Here is an 18,497-nt window from a genome sequence, read left to right on the forward strand (position 1 = left end):
TGAATCGCAGAATCATAGATGGAAGGAAGGCTGGTGCCACTGTTCGATCACTTCTCTTTTATAGAAGAAGAAATAGAGACTATTGGCATCAAAGAATAAGTGACAGAGCAAGGGTTTAAACCCAGGCTTTCTAACCCCATATTCACATATCTTTCCATTATACTTCCTTCCAGGCACCTGATATGACCTAAGTAAAAGGTGCCTCCATTTCCTAGTCTTTGTAGTTTTTGGATTGAATATCAATATTTAATAATTATTACTACGTAATGGTATATATTGCAGTATAAATGTATATGCATGTGGAATGTAAATGCCAGTATAAGATGATAGATATATTTATTGCATATTACATTTAAAAAGAACTCCCAATAGTTTGTAAATCTACGACATCGGTGGTATAAGTCACACAAAACTGAATACCAAATGGTTAGGATCACAAAACTCAAACTTTTGTGACTTCTTCCTGAGTCCTGTATAATCATCCCTCCCCTCACCTCACAACCCTTATCCTTCATCCCCCAGCTCTAGATTGGCAATTTTTTGATAGGATAATAGGATGGACAAAAGACAATATCCAAGATTCATATAGCAAGAAAGGTGTAGAATGGGAGGGGAGGAGGTCAGCCATAGGGCTATATTCAGTCTATTTCATAATTAGCTACAGTCACCATCAAACAAAGTCCGGGCCCCCTTGATGTAACAATCTGTAGTACTTCTCAGTACTTACCCCTTGTAGACTACATTTACATGAGTGATTACATAATACCCATTTCCTCCCCTGGATATTAAGTTCCATGAGGAAACTGACCAGGTCTGCTTGATTATCACTATACCCCCAGCACGTAGCAAACAGAAGGTGTTCAGCAAATGTGCATTGAGTCTATAAACACATAAAACCCTTTAGCAATTCCCTCGACAATTCCTTCCTAATTCATCCAAGACCTTTATTATTATCAACCAAAAATAATCACCCCTTACTACCACTAATTACTATTTACTCTCATGGACAGAACTTAATGCACACTTTCTATCACTATCTAAATATAACAGGTGGCATCTTATTGTATTCAAAATGACACACCTCATTCTAAGGAAAACAGTTCTGCCAACAGTCCTGCTGAGGTGTTTGGAAATCATGTTTCATACCATGGGCAACTACCTTCTCTGACCTGACTGGACTCTGTTAAGAATATTTAACCAAAGGACAGTCAAGTCTATAACCTGGAAGGATTCAACTGGTTTAATCATTAGACTGACATTTTTTATTAGACAGAAGCATTATCTTGCTACCCTACATGGACTTCTATGCCAAATTTTAACTCAGACCTAGTTTGTGCAAGGTAATTATAAATATATACACCAAACAAATTTAAAACAAAATGACTAACAGATTCTTAACTACCCTGGCACTAGTGCATCTCACTCAAACATCTTTTAAGAACTTAATACGTATTAACTAAAAAAAATTGTTGAGAAGTTTCCCTCTCCAAGTGGGAGGCACATGTCACATTTTCAGTTAATTCTGAAACAGAGATAGCAGGGTTACGCTAACACACAAGCATTCTCAATGTCCTATTTGAAGTGCAGCAAACCAAGCAAACATGGGTGGCATTCCCTTGATGAGTTGAAATAAATGTCACCAAGTATAACGTTCTGGATTTACTCACTTCCAGTGAAAAATAAAAAGGACATAATCTCACAACTCAATCTGTTTATCAGTGAAGGAAATCAACTTAAAAGAAATGCAAAATCAGGGGGCAAAAGAGTATCAGGTAAACAGTTGGGAGAAGAAAAAGAAATTTCCATAGAGGAGTAGAGAGCTTAGTACTGATGTTAGATACCTTTAGTATTTTAAAATTCATTTTATATCAGTGAAAGTCACCCTGCAGTAACATATTTTTTAAATGGTGTTAGGAAGTATGACGTGAAGCCAGTATCAGAATCTGTCCTTTAAGATCCAAATCAATAAAACCATAAAGATGTATCAATTAAAATATTTAGTGTCACTTCTCTCATCTACAAAGTTCCACATGAATATAGAAATTTATTAGAAGTAGCATTAGTTCAAAGTGTGTTTTCTTCTATTTATTTACTGTAACAGGTCTTTTTCTAGTTGCCATATATTTTTCAAGCATCTTCTGATTTGCCAATAGTCTAAGACATTTATTGGTGGTTTAAGAAGTCATCTCTAGATAGAGTCTAGGGATTGTTACTGATAAATTTTAAAAAGCCCAGAAACCCAGTTTAGACAAGGACTGAGTAAATCTGGGGCTAACAGATGTGTTAATGAGAGCTGTATCACTATTTTTAAATATCACAAGGGGCATATCATTAGCTACTCACTATTATAAGAGAAAGAGTCAGTCTGATAATAATAGACTGGGATTTTAATATCCTGAAGATATTTAGGAATGAGCCTATTGAGTAATGTAAAGGCATTACACAGACAAGGGTATATAATTTCTAGAAGGTCTACCCTTCTCCATAGTTTTGCACAGGCTTGCCCATATCATCTGACACACAAGTTTCCACTAAAAGAAGATAAGAGGCAATAGCTCAAAGTTCCCTGATTGGAGCAAGCACTATGACTTTTATCTATCTAGCGGCCTTGCTTGTCACTATTATCTCTTTATCAAATGGTTTTTCAAGGAGACATTCCAATAATACAAATATTTGGTCTAATGAGGCAGACCCTACAGCACAGCGTATTCTTTGCAAACTACCCAAAACCGCACTCTGCATCCTCACTATCTCTTAAGGAAGTAATTTCACAGTTTGCAAACAGTGTGTTCAAACAGAGTAAGGTTGCTTAGGAGTTAATTAATTCCCCCTTGCAACTCTACTAGCATATATGTGTTCCATATCTGGGACCGTAAGTCTCTCTACTGGATTAATTAGCATTCAAAGTTAACAAACAGCCTGAATCACTGTTGAGAGAGATAATAACTTAAACTCCTAAAACTAGGTATATAATATCCTGTATTTCATATAATGGTCATTCAACTGATTTTAGTAGAACTGAATGAAGTAAAGAAATACTTTGCTTCCACTTATCCCTCTTGCTCAATGCTCTAATGTCCCTTTTCCTGCCTTGTTTCTAAACTTTACTTGCAAGAACTAAATTTAAAATATCAGATAAACTCCTTCAGATTGTTCAGAGTAAATGCCTGAGGGGCGCAATGTGTTACCTCTCCTGGGAGCACCTGTACGTGACAAAGGAGCGACAGGTGATGGTGAAATTTCAGCCCTCTGCAAAGTACAGTTGATCCTTGAAGAACAAGAGGAAGAGGGAGGTTAATCCATGTATAATTTATAGTAATTTCCTTCCAATGTGCAAATCCAACCCACCACAGACCCTAGAGTACTGTAGTATTTACTACTGAAAACTATCCTGGTATATGCAGACCCATGCAGTTCAAACCTGAGCTGTTCAAGGGTTAATTGTAGATGAGAATAGTTGTGAATTAAAAGGACCCTTCTCAAGTCCTGAAAACACAGCCTGAAGGCTGCTACCTACTCTACTAATGCATAAGGCTAGATCTGCTTGAAAGTATTAAAATGTCCTATCACATTTGAACATAATACAAAAGGTTTGAAAACTGTGCATATCTTTTGATTCAACAATAACACTTCCAACAATTAACTCTGGAACTTGTCAAGAATCTTTCTTAAAGTCTTTGCCCCAAATTGAAAACAATCAAAATACCCAAAAAAAAAAAAAAGGATTTCTTATGATCAAATGATTAATGATCAAAAATCATAATGAAGACTGTTTACTGGCATGGGAAAATGTCTCTACTATTGTGTGACTGCATGAAATGAATATATTAAAATATATGATGGAATGACTAGATAAACATGAGAGAGTGCACATGCACACAGGTAGATATAAATAATCATTTATGGTAGAATTATGAGCGATTTTGTTTTTCTCTTTGTACTTCATTTTATTCTTCAAGTTATCTTCACTGAATATGTTTCAACTTAAAAGAAACTATAAATTTTTCTTAACTTTAGGGAAGGAGGCCAAATCATTTGAAATAACAAACTACTTCCCAATTACTGAAGGCTTCCTCCCCTTCAGGAGATTGCAAGTGGTTTTCAAATTATTTTAACTGCTATTGCTATAAGGAAACTTATTAAAAAATAATCATCAAGGGTTAAACTAATGCAGCTAGGGTTAGTCACAAACACTATAATTTGATTTTGCAAATACTGCTTGCCTAATGCATGAAATAAAAGTAATACTCAATTAATTTAAAAATGTACTCGAATTATTAAATAATTATAAACAGATCTTTATTTACTATATATAAGAAATCTGGAGCTGTACTTTGACAGAGCGTGTTAAGAACTAAAATATTATTTTGGTACTTATGGTTTTGAATAGGAACATGGGTAAGTATAGCACAAACTCAAAGTTTTAAAGTTCAAGTAAAATGGCAAAATTAACTGGAGCCGTAAATAATTAGGTATGCGTCTTGAAATAAGGGGAAATATTTAATTAAGGTGAATAAAATTGAAAGAACTTCTAGTTTCACACGTAATTTCCAAAGTGTCTGTATTAAGAAAGAAGAAAAATGTTATTGCATTATCATCCATATGTGTTACACGTTTGAAAAAAGAAAGAGACTCATTGGCTATCCAACTACTAGAGACACAGTCCTGCAACATTAAAAGACTGTCTCCTCTCATAACCACTCAGATCATTCCTATATTTAGATACATGCAGTAGATGAATAGATACTCAATAAATATTAACTGGATACTTGATAAAGTTAAATTTTATGGCATGTGAATTATATCTCAATAAAGCTGTTATTTTTAATTAATTAATTAATATTAACTCAATGGCAACTTAGGCTTAGTAGAGAAACATTTTTAAATGGAGCCTCCAAGTTCTAGTACTTTTTACAATTTAAACACCATGTTTCATTTTCAAGTAATAAGAAATAACTCTATTATTCCTGGAATTGTTTTCCAATGTAACTGTTTCATCATATTTCATTTTTAAAATCATCTATACTGAAAAACTTCACTTACAAATGTAGAAAGAAAACAACCTACCACTAAAAGTATACACGTAATTAAAAACTAACTTCCAGAAAACACAAAAATACTAATAAAAATATGAAACATGTAAATGAAAAATTAGAGACAAGCTTATCATTCCATCTATTTTTAAAGGGAAACTAAGAATACACCTATCAATATATAACTTTCCACATTTTAAAACGAGCACGAACTTGATATGAAGAAGAAATCCTAATCCTAGGAAAGAGCCATGTGGCATTTTTTAACTTTTATTACCAATTTGTTGACTCTCTGTCCCAGAGCAGATCACCTCCAACATTAGTACTCTGACCTTACAGAAAAGTGACATAAAGTTTATGGTGAGAAAAAATGAGTTTCTATGGGTTTCCAAAAGGGAATTCTTATGACACTAAAAGCCATATAATAATATTGATTTGAGGGTTTCCCTGGTGGCGCAGTGGTTAAGAATCCGCCTGCCAATGCAGGGGACACAGGTTCGAGCCCTGGTCCGGGAAAATCCCACATACTGCGTAGTAACTAAGCCCGTGCGCCACAACTACTGAGCCTGCGCTCTAGAGCCTGTGCTCCGCAACAAGAGAAGCCACCGCAATGAGAAGCCCGCGCACCGCAACGAAGAGTAGCCCCCGCTCTCCACAACTAGAGAAAGCCCGCGCACAGCAACGAAGACCCAATGCAGCCAAAAATAAATACATTTTTAAAGAATAATAATAATATTGATTTGATAACCAACTTTTTTACTGCCAAATTACAAACTTCAGATTTCTGGAAAAATATCCAAGTGAATTTGCAATAAAATACAATAAAAGAGAAGGCTGAACTCATGATAAGCAGTCTAGATTGCTTTGTAAACTTTAAATACACATATAAAATAATTTTTTTAATCAGGTCTTTTTTAAAGTTTTCAGTATCTCAAGACTGACCTTTTTTACTTTGGGACTGACTGACGCTCTTCCAGACATTTATCCAAAGTCAGTCATAAGCTCACACCTTTCTGAGAAAATAGAAACAAGGATTATTTTCTTGTAAAACCATCCTCAAAAATCAATTAGAATATTCAAAATATTCCATTCTCACAAATGAAAATAAGTTGCTTGCTGAAATGACAGTCTTCCATTTCACTGCCTTAAAAATTAAGCTGGCATGGATAATAAAAGTGTTTTCTAACTGGATATGCTTGGCATTCAAATATTTTTAAAACAAATACTAATCCATAATTAGATTTCACAGGCACAATCTATAAAAAATAGAATTTGTTTTTATTTTTCTGAGAGCAATATTAATGATTTGATATCATAAAAGTTGTAACAATACCATTGCTTGTATAAAACAATAAACAAACCTGCAAATGAATGTTTATTTTCCTTTTCAGTCTAGTTTTTACCATTCATTCATTTAGCAAATATCTATCGTGCCTACTACGTGCCCATCATTGTTCCAGGTACTTGGGGATAAACTGGGCAACAAAACAAACATTCCTGTTATCATAAGAAATTTCTTTCTAATTGGAGTAAAACGACAATCATCAAGTAAATGTACATCAGATGGTGGCACGTACTATAAAGAAAAATAACACAGGGTAATAGAGAATAAGGGCTGCTGAGGACTGGGGTTGGGGAAGGGCAGGATTTTATATGGAGTTGACTGAGGACGCTTCACTGATGATGAGATGACATCTAAACAGAAACCAGAAGAAGAGAGGGAGGAGGCTCTGCAGACCTGGATCTAAAGCCTTCCAGGCAACAGGCACAGCAAGATACTGAGATGGAATATGCTTGGCATGTGCAGAGAGCAGGAAGGTCTGTGTGACGGCAAAGCATAAACGCATTTGCTTTATTCAACAAGCATTTATTGAATGATTACATTCTGAAAATTAGGCTAAGTGTTTTGTGATATTAAAATGACCCAAATATAGTTTCTGGCCTCAAGCCTGGATATAACTACAATACAGAGTGAAAAATGTTATTAACCAGTTGAACTGGTTCTCAAAGAGGGACCAATAGCAAGTTCTACTTCAAGAAGATGAACCGAGAGCCTAGGAAGTACAGCAGCCAAAATCCCAATTACAAAGAAGAACTGAAGAAATGTGCAGATACTCTTCGTTCATTCAACTCTTTTCTCCTTTTGCTTTCTTCTATTGTAGAATTCAGGCTAAAATACTTAGTCTCCACAGTCTTCCAAAATGACATAGTGGAAAGAAGGCTCAAAATTGGAAAGCGCCCACTACTGGGAGCCAGGACACTGCTGCACAACTCTGAACACATCAACAACCTGCAGGGCTTTTAGCTGACCCACCTCAAACCTCTGGTATCAGGCCCTCCCCTCCCAAGCCCTTCTGCCCTCAGCCTCCCTTATCATCCTCAACCTCAACTATATTTAATCTGTCTTCCATTCTTCCTCTGAAATTTACAGGTACCTTAGTGTCCATCCTCTCAAAAACATATGATTATTTCTACCTAAGAAAGAAAATTACTTAACAAGAAACAAGATCTCTTAAAATTTGGTCCCAAGTTCCTTTTTAGCCTCAACTCCTATCACTGCCACAAGCCTACCATTACTCCAAACACAACAGACTCCTTGCCATTTATCAAACATTCCATATACGTTCCCACCATCAAGCACTGCTAGTGCTACTTCTTCTTTCTGGAATCCTTTCACCTTTACTACCTGTCAAATTCCTACATATATACAGTTCAAGACTCCACTGAAATCCCATTTCATCCATGAAGGTTTAAGTCAACTGCTTACCCATATTCACCCTATCAGAAGTAATTACTCCTTCCTCTGTAGTAACACCAACTTGGCTTACACCCCAATAAGAGCAGCTACCACAATCCTACTTATACTATCGTTGTACAGTATATGTGTGTGTCTTCCCAACCAGATTTTGTTTCTGTGGCAGCAGAGTTTGTGTACAATTCATATTTATATCTATGCATAATCCAGCAAAGTACTTTGTATGCCAGGCATTCAATTAATGTGTTTCAAATTCTCGTCAATAGACTACAAGAAACCCTCACAAAAGGCGAGGGGGCAAAAGAGGTATTCCTGAATTGAAGATTATAGCAGCATTATAAAGTGAACTGTCCAGCAATCAGCTATTCAAATAAGTTCTAAATCATTGCAAGTATCATTGAATGAGGACAAAGACAACAAAAAGTAAACCATGAGTGCTTATTGGGCAGCATAAAATTAAAGAGGAATGGGGAAATGCAAAACCTAAAGTTACCTATATTAGGAAGCATTACCAAGGGATACTCAAACAATTCATTTAACAAATATTTACTAAGTGCCTACTTTATTTAGGCCAGACACTCTATTAATTGCTGAGAATACAAAGGTGAAAATAGTGAGAAAAGGTTGAACTTTTACAAGCAATATTTTTAAGTGCAAAGTGTTGGCCTATAAATTATTACTTCCTGAAGTATGACCAAAACAGCATCTTAAGGACCAAGAGACTGACTATGGATACCCAATTCCAAATCTAGAAAACTATCTTGCCTAAATTGTGATTATGTAGGCACTCTCTCCCAGGACTGCTTCTGAATGTTAAAAGGGCCTCCTTTATTTTCAGTGACTATAAACTGCTCAGATAGAAAATTTGAGTTCCAGATACTTGAATACATTCCCTGCTCTGAGATAAGTTCTATCCATGCACAGGTTGTTTTAGTAATTAAGGTGCCAACAACCCTGCCATCGTGAATGAAAAGGGAGGAATTTATTAAAATAGTGCTATATAGGGGATGTTGTATGGGAGATAGTGGAGAGTTGTTTGCTTTGTCCTCTGAGGTCAAAATAAAAGAAACAGAATGAAAATACAACAAAAGGGATTTAGGTTAGACATAGGAGGAGTTGTGAAGCACTGATTCACACTACCAAGTTATACCCTGAGCCATTTGTTCTGCAGATTTTGAAAAAAGACATAGTCTGCTTTCTTCTTAGTTTAGGGCAAAGCAAGCAGATGTAAAGATGACTTCTTAGGGTTTCTTTCAGACATGTTTTTCTATCGTATGTAACCATTTGCATGCGCAGTGGAAAAATATGAAGCTACCACTCTAAGAATATAGCCAAAATGCCACCTAGGATAAATTTTGATTTAGTGTGCTCTTAGCCATAAGGCTTCCAAGGGTCTAATAACTCCTCCTTATAAATCAACATCAATAATATAAATTATCAAATGACTTATTTGCCTCATTAATAAATTCAAATTGCTTATTTCTTCAAAAACTGAAATCTTAATATATGAGAACTACAAAATATCCTTGTTTAAACAATAATCTATTCATGGAGTTAAAAAGAAATTATATTTTTTAATTTACCCATGGAATAACTTGCTCCAACAAAAGTATTGGTACTAAGTCATTTTGAGGATTTTTTTATAACCCTTGTAACTGAATATCTTCTACTCAAAACAACTTTGACATCTTTACATTGATGTCCCCTTAGCAATAATGAACAATTTTGTAAAATTTAGTCCACAACCCTCACAAATTAAAAATATGACTGTGCCCTTTACATATATAAATGATTTATACCCATTATATTAACAAATATAATATGTTTCTTAGTACTTATTCATTCATTTAACAAGTGTTTTATTGAGGGTCTATCTAGGCACTGTGCTGAGTGTAGTAGGGACACCAAGCCAAGATGACCTAATTAGAGTTTCTGTCCTCAGTCACAGAAATATAACCTCACAATACCAAAACACATGTACTGGATGTCAAAAGGGAACAAACATCAAGTTGTTTTTTTTTTTTTTTTAACAAATTTATTTATGGCTGAGTTGGGTTTCTGTTGCTGCACGCAGGCCCTCTCTAGTTGCGGCGAGCAGGGGCCGCTTTTCGCTGTGGTGCGGTGGCTTCTCCCGCTGCGGAGCATGGGCTCTAGGTGTGCGGGCTTCAGTAACTGTAGCTCGCGGGCTCTAGAGCACAGGCTCAGTAGTTGTGGCGCACGGGCTTAGTTGCTCTGTGGCATGTGGGATCTTCCCTGACCAGGGATCGAACCCATGTCCCCTGCATTGGCAGGAGGATTCTTAACCACTGCACTACCAGGGAACCCCAGCAAGTTGCTTTTGATAAATGGAATACTTATAAATGGAATGGAATATTTCCTGCCATATCAATAAACAAAGGATGCCACAGTCATCAACGATTGCAAACCTCCAATGTGAGCTGGTGAGCACTGAGGAGACTCAGGGCTGAAAAGAATACCTGCCATCTAGCAGCCATCAGACTGAGGCCACTCCCTGTAGTGAGCCCTAAGGAAACTCAGGATGTGAAAATACAGGATACTGGCCCCAGATAGCTGACGTGCATATCAAAGGAATGATTTCAGTGAGCCCAGATTCTTGAATCTTCCCGTACATAGAAAAGCGCTAAAGTCCTTGAGATATCTGGTTTTCTTTAATTAACAGTAATCTTTTGACATTCCCAACTACCCGCCCTTTTGTTGCAAAACTCCTATATATCCTGGCTCCTCCCTTCACCTCCTTGGAGCAGTTTCTCAGAGTTACCTGAAATGCTGTCTCCCGGGCTGCAGTCCTCGTTTTGTCCCAAATAAAACTTAACTCGCAATTCTCATGTTGTGCATTTTTTTAAGTCAACACTTTCTACAACAAGTACCCCGGAAGTTCAAAGGTCCAAGCAACTAACTATACAAAAAGAACTAAGGAAGTATGGCAGATAACTTCAGGATGGATCACTTGACACTCATTCCAATTCTCCTTCTCCCTGCCTTCCTCCAAAATAAAGGCTAGAAAGCTAAATACTTTTTATCTCATTCTAGAGGTAGTTAGGTGACACACTTTTGGCCCCTGAGATGTAGGCAGAAGTCCCCAGGAGCGGGCCTCTCTTTCTAAAGAAAAAGAGAAAGTTCTCCATGAAAACTAGGCTTCTGGGCTCCCTTTACTTTTCTTCCTGCTTCAAAGTAAACACAATTTCTATAGGTACAAAAGTCATCTGTGGAATAAGAAGCAAGCATTATGTGCTAAGGATGATGGAGAAGGATAATGTTACCTGGACCCCTGATGGCATCAGTTACCTGTGAACTAACTGCCTCCCGACTTCTTACGCCAGGAGACAAATAAAACCCTTACTCATTTAAGTCACTCAGTAAGATTTTCTACCACTTGGAGCCAGAGGCATTTTTACCATTAAAAGAAAGCTACAACAAAAAGGAGATGTTTGAGTTGGACTATGGCTCCTTCTTCCTTAATTCAGCTGTTATCTAGTCCTTTCTAGCTAGAGGAATTAAAAACAATTTTGAATTTTCATGTCCACAGTTTTACTATAATTTTCTGTAATCCAGATTACTTAAATAAACATGTTCTAACTCTTCCACAGAAATACATTTGTTGCATAGTCATTACAGGATTTTTCTTTCTTTTCCTAACTGAAACCTTCAATCCCCCAAATCTATAAAATAACATTTCTTATAGCATGATATAAATCATTCATATATGTAATATACACATACAAGTAAACAGCTGAAGAAAGGGGTAAGAAATGAGAATGAAGAGAGAGAAGGAAAGAGGAACCTAGCTTATTTGAAAGTATAAACTATGTTTTTCAATTTTGTGAGCATCTTAAAACGTATCTTCAGGGCTTCCCTGGTGGCGCAGTGGTTGAGAGTCTGCCTGCCAATGCAGGGGACACGGGTTCGAGCCCTGGTCTGGGAGGATCCCACATGCCACGGAGCGACTGGGCCCGTGAGCCACGACTACTGAGCCTGCGCGTCTGGAGCCTGTGCTCCGCAACAAGAGAGGCCGCGATAGTGAGAGGCCCGCGCACCGCCATGAAGAGTGGCCCCCACTCGCCGCAACTGGAGAAAGCCCTCGCGCAGAAACGAAGACCCAGCACAGCCAAAACTAAATTAATTAATTAATTAATTTTTTTAAAAAAGTATCTTCATAATAAAGACCTCAAGATAATGGTATTTTTAAAATAGGAAAGACTCCCCGCAACTTGAAATCAGTGTCTCTGTTTCTAAAAAAATTTCAAACTTGAAAAATACATATCCAACAAGTATTCTTCATCCAATTTATCACTAGCATTATTATATCATTGCCATATCCCACCTATCTCTATTAGCCTCCCTAAGGTAGTAATCTGTCTCTCTACGTAAGTTTCAGTTGGACATATTTTAAATGTGTACTGTTCTTGAGATAGTTTCAATTGTACACTGCTAAAACGATTCATTAATTTCAACCACCATCAACTCCATATGCCACACATACTTTTTTTCTGCCTTTTTTGTTCAAATATATTTCACTGTGGCCATTCAGAGGAAAATTACACATTCCAATAACATTTGAGTTCCTCTCCGTTACCCTTTCAGTGGCTCAGGGTAATGATAGAGTAAAGAATCATGTTCTTCACAGGCTCTCCTTTTTTTTTTTTTTTTTTTTTTCCCATTTGGTAGAATTTCAGCTTCAAATCTCTTGTGCCAAAAAGCAATGGGTAATGTCTAATGCTCTTCTCTAACAGCAGTACTTTGGAGGGAAGGGGAGAGAAAGTCAGGAGAAATCACTCACATTCTCAGCTTTTAAAGAGTCTTAGCATATGGAATAAGCAATCTCTTATCCTATTTTCCTAAAATAGAATTACGGAATCATAATAGGTAAAGGGGCCAGAGGAAAAGGAAAAAGAATTAGAAAATTTTACAAATATCTCTGAGTATGGGTAATGGCTAAAATGATGAAACTATTGATAGTTCTAGCCCTAAATTCCCAGCAAAATCAGTCAAAAAAAAACACAAACCTATATATTCATAAAACCTGGGGCTTATATACTCCTTGGCACTGTTTATAGGTAGAGACTTCCTCTGTAAAATAGATAAAAACTACATCTCATCTTCATGAGACTGCAAGAATGGGAGAAATAAGGATACTAAGCATAGTCCGATAACATAAATGCTTCATTTTAAAACCAACATTCAAAGACAATCTACTACAGTCCATATGAACTCAAAAGAAAATTCATAGAATAAGTTTCCTTTGTTTACGTCATCTCAACTTCAATTTCATCTGCAGTTATCTCCTTTAAAGCAAATACTTCTAGGGCACTTACATGATAGGAAGTCCTTTTTCTCAGGCCCATTTTTATTTGGTTATCTTTTTAGGTGCACTAAAGATTGAGTTTACAATAAGCTGAACAGACAGCGTACAAAAGGCTTTTAGAACTATACCATATGGTCCAGGGAAGGGAACAATCTGGACGATCCCCATTTCAATCTGCAAGCTTGTCCACCTCTATAACACATTATACTACTGTAATAAAATATTAAGATGGAAACGTAAAAGCAAAACTAGTCTATCTTTAGCATTACCAGGCAACCACACTTCCAAAAATTAACTGATAAACTTAATAAACATTTACTTTAATTTATATTCTGAAATTTTGGTATGCAACACCAGGCATACAAACCTAGGCCACTATTCACTAGAAACAATATTTCGGCAGGGATATGTGTGGGTATTCAACTTATGCTTCAGAAATTTGGAAAAAAAAAAAAAAACACTTTTACGGGGGCATATTGGCAGGGGCTGATGTAACAGATGACACATTCTTGGAAATCAAATAAAAGCAATAGGGAAATACCCATTGTTGCCTGCTGAAGGCCTAATCACATGGACACAGCTGGAACCAATGTAGATCATTCATTAATAAAATTGTATTGTAGTAGCCACTTTTTGATGCATTTCAATTACTGCTGTAGCCAAATCTCTGAATTTCTTTGTTCCATGTTAGTTAGATTGTTTGAATGCGAAATATGAGAAGATTTAGAACAGGGGGAAAAAAAAAAAAAAAACCTGCTCTCATGCTAAAAATGAGACTAGCTCAAAAAGCTAAATGTCACTTTACCTTGCAATCTACTTACTCTATCAGCAGCTTAAAATATGCAGCGTAAACCTGAAAGGGGGATTCATATGGTACTATGGATAAAAAGTGAGCAGTGTGAGATGCCACAGAAAACATATGAAATACTTGTGAAAGTATTCTACAGAATGATAATATAAGATGTCGGGCAGGAGGAATTAAAATGTACCAAAAACTAAGGGGAGAATCAAACAACTGAATTAAAACATACTCTTTCATGTAATACTCTCTAATGACTTTTAACACTGAAGTATGTACTATACACCTCCGGGAAGGTCACTCATATTTTTGACCACATAAACTTAGAAATCACTATTTGTCATTATATGTTACCAATATTTGTTATCAAACAGCACCTACCCAGGAGTTAGGTTTAAAATCTGTACTGATATTCAAATGAAATAAAATACTGGCTATAATTATAAACGTGGTACGTAATATAATAAAGTCCTGGTTAAAATAATAAATTTGGTATTAATCCAATTTTGCTGGCATCCGTTAATAAATGTATTTTTCCACGTTTCTACAAATATAATGATTAAGTTTCTATATCATAATTTCTGCAAACTGCATAATATCAAACTATAAAGATATAGCAGCCTTGATATGTGTCCTGAATTAAACAAAACTGTAGTATTTATTACTTACAAAAATGAAAAACTCAATAGCATTTATCAAAAACACTGCTCAAACATTATAGGTCTTAAATATATTTCTACTATGCCTCTGTGTACAGTTAGAATAAACAAATAAATAGGACAATTCATGTTTCAGTTCCTAAGTCATCAAAAGATATATTCCTACCACAGAAAAGACAAAGGGCTTAATTGCAAATAAAAATTATACCAATGGAGAAAATGTATTTAAAGTCAATAAACAGTATTCAATATACAATTAACATTCAACATACGTGAACATACAGAAGGAAAGAGTTTTTGTCTGTATCATCTTTAACCTCCAATTCTAATATTAAAAAACCTTTGTAAAGCAATTATACTCCAATAAAGATGTTAAAAAAAAACAACCTTGACACAAAGGACTCAAGACAGTCATGCACTTAACTGGACCAAGAGGAAAAAACAATTTCACTGGCATTCCTTCTAAAAAACGTCATCATTCTTAAGCTTAAAATGTTGACCTGGGCTTCCCTGGTGGCGCAGTGGTTGAGAATCCGCCTGCCAATGCTGGGGACACGGGTTCGAGCCCTGGTCCGGGAAGATCCCACATGCCGCGGAGCAGCTAAGCCCGTGCGCCACAGCTACTGAGCCTGCACATCTGGAGCCTGTGCTCCGCAACAAGAGAGGCCGCGACGGTGAGAGGCCCGTGCACCGCGATGAGGAGTGGCCCCCGCTCGCCACAACTAGAGAAAGCCCTCGCACAGAAACGAAGACCCAACACAGCCAAAAATTTAAAAAAAAAAAAAAAAAATGTTGACCTAAAGATTTAATTAATATAACTTAACAAGCACCTCACTCAGATTCATTTTAGCTGCTCTACAGAAAAAGCCACTTAAATACAAGTTAAAAAAAAAAAAAAAACAGCATTGGAGGGACTCAAGAATCACAGCATTTAATACACATGCATTATACATACAAAATCAATTTGAGTATTTGTTTGTTTTGTTAAAGTAATGAGCCAATATGTTGCTGAACCTGTCTTGAGAATGAGAAAATAACAGGTGAGTTTATTTAATGCATACTTCTGATATACCTGTTTTACAAATCCTTTTAATTATTTTAAAGCATTTTTTAAATTAAAAATCTCTGGGAAAAAAAAAAGAACAACTCTTAGATTGCACAAGTTTGTCTTAATGTATCCATAATAGATATATTTTCCAGCATATATGGCATACAAAAATGTTTCACCTTAATCATTCTAACACAAACCACTGTTTACTTTCTTTTTAGTCACATTTGTTACACATTTACAAAAATACAGGAGTTTTTCCTCCCAAAGTAATTTTCTCATTGCTAGAAATCATTGACAATTTTAAAAATAAAAATCAGTCAAAATAATATCAATCTCCTCCTAAGAAAACAAATTCTGCCTGTTTAACTATTCGTATCTTGATTGTAAAGCACTAATTTTTAAAGTAGATCACATGAAAGTAAATCATTTGTTTTGCTTAATACAACAGAAAAAACATTTACATTTTGAGGAACATTCTACGAAATTTCATAGAATGTTTGCTCATAGTGAAAATCTAGTCTCCTCTTCAAATCGTCACTTAAAAATCATAATGCTACATTTCCACATCCCTTGTAATAATAGGTCACTAATTACAATTTAGAAAACATTGGGAAACTTAAAAAATGCTTTTGTGTTTTACCTTGCATTTTGATTTCAAAGGAAAAAATTTTTAATGCACATCCTTGTATTTAATGGAAGCTCACTTGCTTATCTAGCTACACTTATCAGACATTCCAAAAATGAGTATTCAATCTATACAAGATATGAACTGACTCTGAGTCTGACAAAAATAGAAAACAATAGCAAGCTTTTTGGTCTCAACAAAAGATAGCTTGGCAAAAAAATCCATATAATATAAGCAAATATTACTGAAGAGTTTCAATTCAAATAATAAGCTGTGAAGCAAGACAAGATTCCTACCAATCAAAAATACTATGTCAACGTGACGAAAGTTAGCAATATTCAGAAGGGTTTTCTGAAAAGTATGGCAAAAATGCAACTGTGAAGGAAATCTCTAGGAGAGCTGGAAAAGGCAAATTTAGCACAAGCTTCTATAAGGAACAATGCCATTTAGTAAATGTGGAAGTTATGAGGAGAATGATGTCTCTATTTAAGAACAAGTTTTTTTTTCATGATGGTGTTTTACATGAAGAAAGAGGAAGACGAGGGAAAAGAAATGGTATAAGTAGGAAAAACTAAGGCTGCTTGCTTTCCTTCAGTGAGGCTGGGAGGGTCGACCCTCTGCCTTATGAAAACCACTGCCAGAACCAAGCTACACAAAACATTTTGGCTGCCAGCCTAGAACAGTGCCAGGCTGTTTTTTATTTTTGCGCTAGGCTCCCTCAATTGAGACAGTGTGGGATTGTCACTTTGATGCACATAGAGAACAAAGAATAATATAGTACAGAGGGGGGGAATTTATTTTGCCCCTTTAAAGTCAGGTTAGCATTTTGTTTTCTTTGACAGGTCTTGAAAAGACCCAAGAAACAAAAGTTATGCTGAAGAATGGATCAATTGCCTAAAGAAATTAGCGTGAGTACAATATTGTCGACAGTTTAAAAGCCATTTGAGATTAACATTTTTAAAAAATCAGACTTAAAAGGGGTCCAAGTCATATATTTACCTGTTTAAGAGGCCAGAGACCAAGAAGTACATGATACACCATCACATAATCTTGTTTAAAATCTGAGGGTATGAAGGAAGGCCATAAAATCTTGCAAAAAAAGAACTAATATAAGTATTATAATTTTTAGGTCACTATTAAGAGGCAGCTTTCTCAGCTGCTATTGTGAACCTGAGTTCTCCAAAATTAAATAATCTGATTAAAAGATTATAACATTAGAATCTGAATATTTTATGCCTTTTCAGGGAAAGAGGTGATAAACGATCGAAAATGTTTGAAGGATTAAACCACAAATCATCTACGAAGTTGCCACAGACACAAACAGGAAAACCATCTCTTCTATCCTATTCAATTCTGTACTAGAAGCAAAGCTAACACAAACGAGAAAGCCAAGTGTGTGCTGCTGCAAGCTTCAACTAAATCTACTACCTGAATCTGGAGACCGAAAACACCAATAAGCCATTAGCTCCTAGAGGTATGACCTTTTTCTCTCTAATGCACAAGATAAGTAGAGGTAGAGGTCCATTTTCTACAAACCAAATGAAAAGAAAGAATGAACTGTGACAAGCTCAGATCCCATGCTGGCATATTTTACACTAAGCTCAGCATCATCTAGAAGCAGTATGCTTCTCCCTGCCAATCAGAGGGGAAAAAGAAGTTGTGAAAACTACTACAGCGTTGATGAATAGCACCAAAGGTCTACGAGTCCCTTCCTCCTGCACATCTCCACTGAATCAGCTGTTAAAAGAAGACCAACGGCTGTTACAGAAATAGCAAGAACTAAAGCACTTGCCTCAGATGTTACACATAGAGGCATGGAGCATTTACCACCTAAGCCTATCTAATTTCTGACAAAATGATCCCCTACCCAGTTGTGTTCATGGCCACAGATTCTGATAGCAAGTCACGATCAGTGATGGGAAAGGCAACAGGGGAGGGAGAACATGGGGAAGAAATCCAGAGAGAACAGTGGCCAAACTCCAAACAATATACATGCTTCTCTTACTTAAATTAGTGCCCACGCACAATACTTTGGGACAACAAAACCTGTGATAAAGGTTTCAGGTACAATGATTTGCTCTGGGCGGCAAGGGTAAGTCTGCCATATAATCAAAAAAAAACATTATTTTGCTCCTCACTGTTCTCCTTTTGCATTTCCTTTCTTTCCTCTAGGATATACTGCTGATGCTATTACCGCATGGGACACTGATAGTTGTAGGCAAGGCATTCATGTATTGCCAAAGTGGTCCAGA

The 18,497-nt window shown here is 36.2% G+C and overlaps 1 protein-coding gene across 15 annotated transcripts in view; it reads right to left on the reverse strand.

Moving 5' to 3' along the window:
• GTDC1 (glycosyltransferase like domain containing 1) overlaps nucleotides 1-18,497 on the reverse strand; it is a 453,605-nt gene that overhangs the window by 357,887 nt on the left and 77,221 nt on the right. For 13 of the 15 annotated variants that reach the window (XR_009504185.1, XR_009504184.1, XM_059927776.1 and 10 more), the window contains exons 3-4: nucleotides 5,976-6,046; nucleotides 3,189-3,268 (exon numbers count right to left, since the gene is read on the reverse strand). The exons of 1 other annotated variant lie outside the window; for it this stretch is intronic. The gene's annotated coding sequence lies outside the window, so the exon portion shown is untranslated. The remainder of the gene's footprint in view (nucleotides 1-3,188; nucleotides 3,269-5,975; nucleotides 6,047-18,497) is intronic. One more of the 15 variants, XM_059927775.1, reaches the window with a different exon arrangement.

This window comes from Balaenoptera ricei, chromosome 7 (assembly GCF_028023285.1).
Source record: "Balaenoptera ricei isolate mBalRic1 chromosome 7, mBalRic1.hap2, whole genome shotgun sequence".
Taxonomy (NCBI): Eukaryota; Metazoa; Chordata; class Mammalia; order Artiodactyla; family Balaenopteridae; genus Balaenoptera; species Balaenoptera ricei.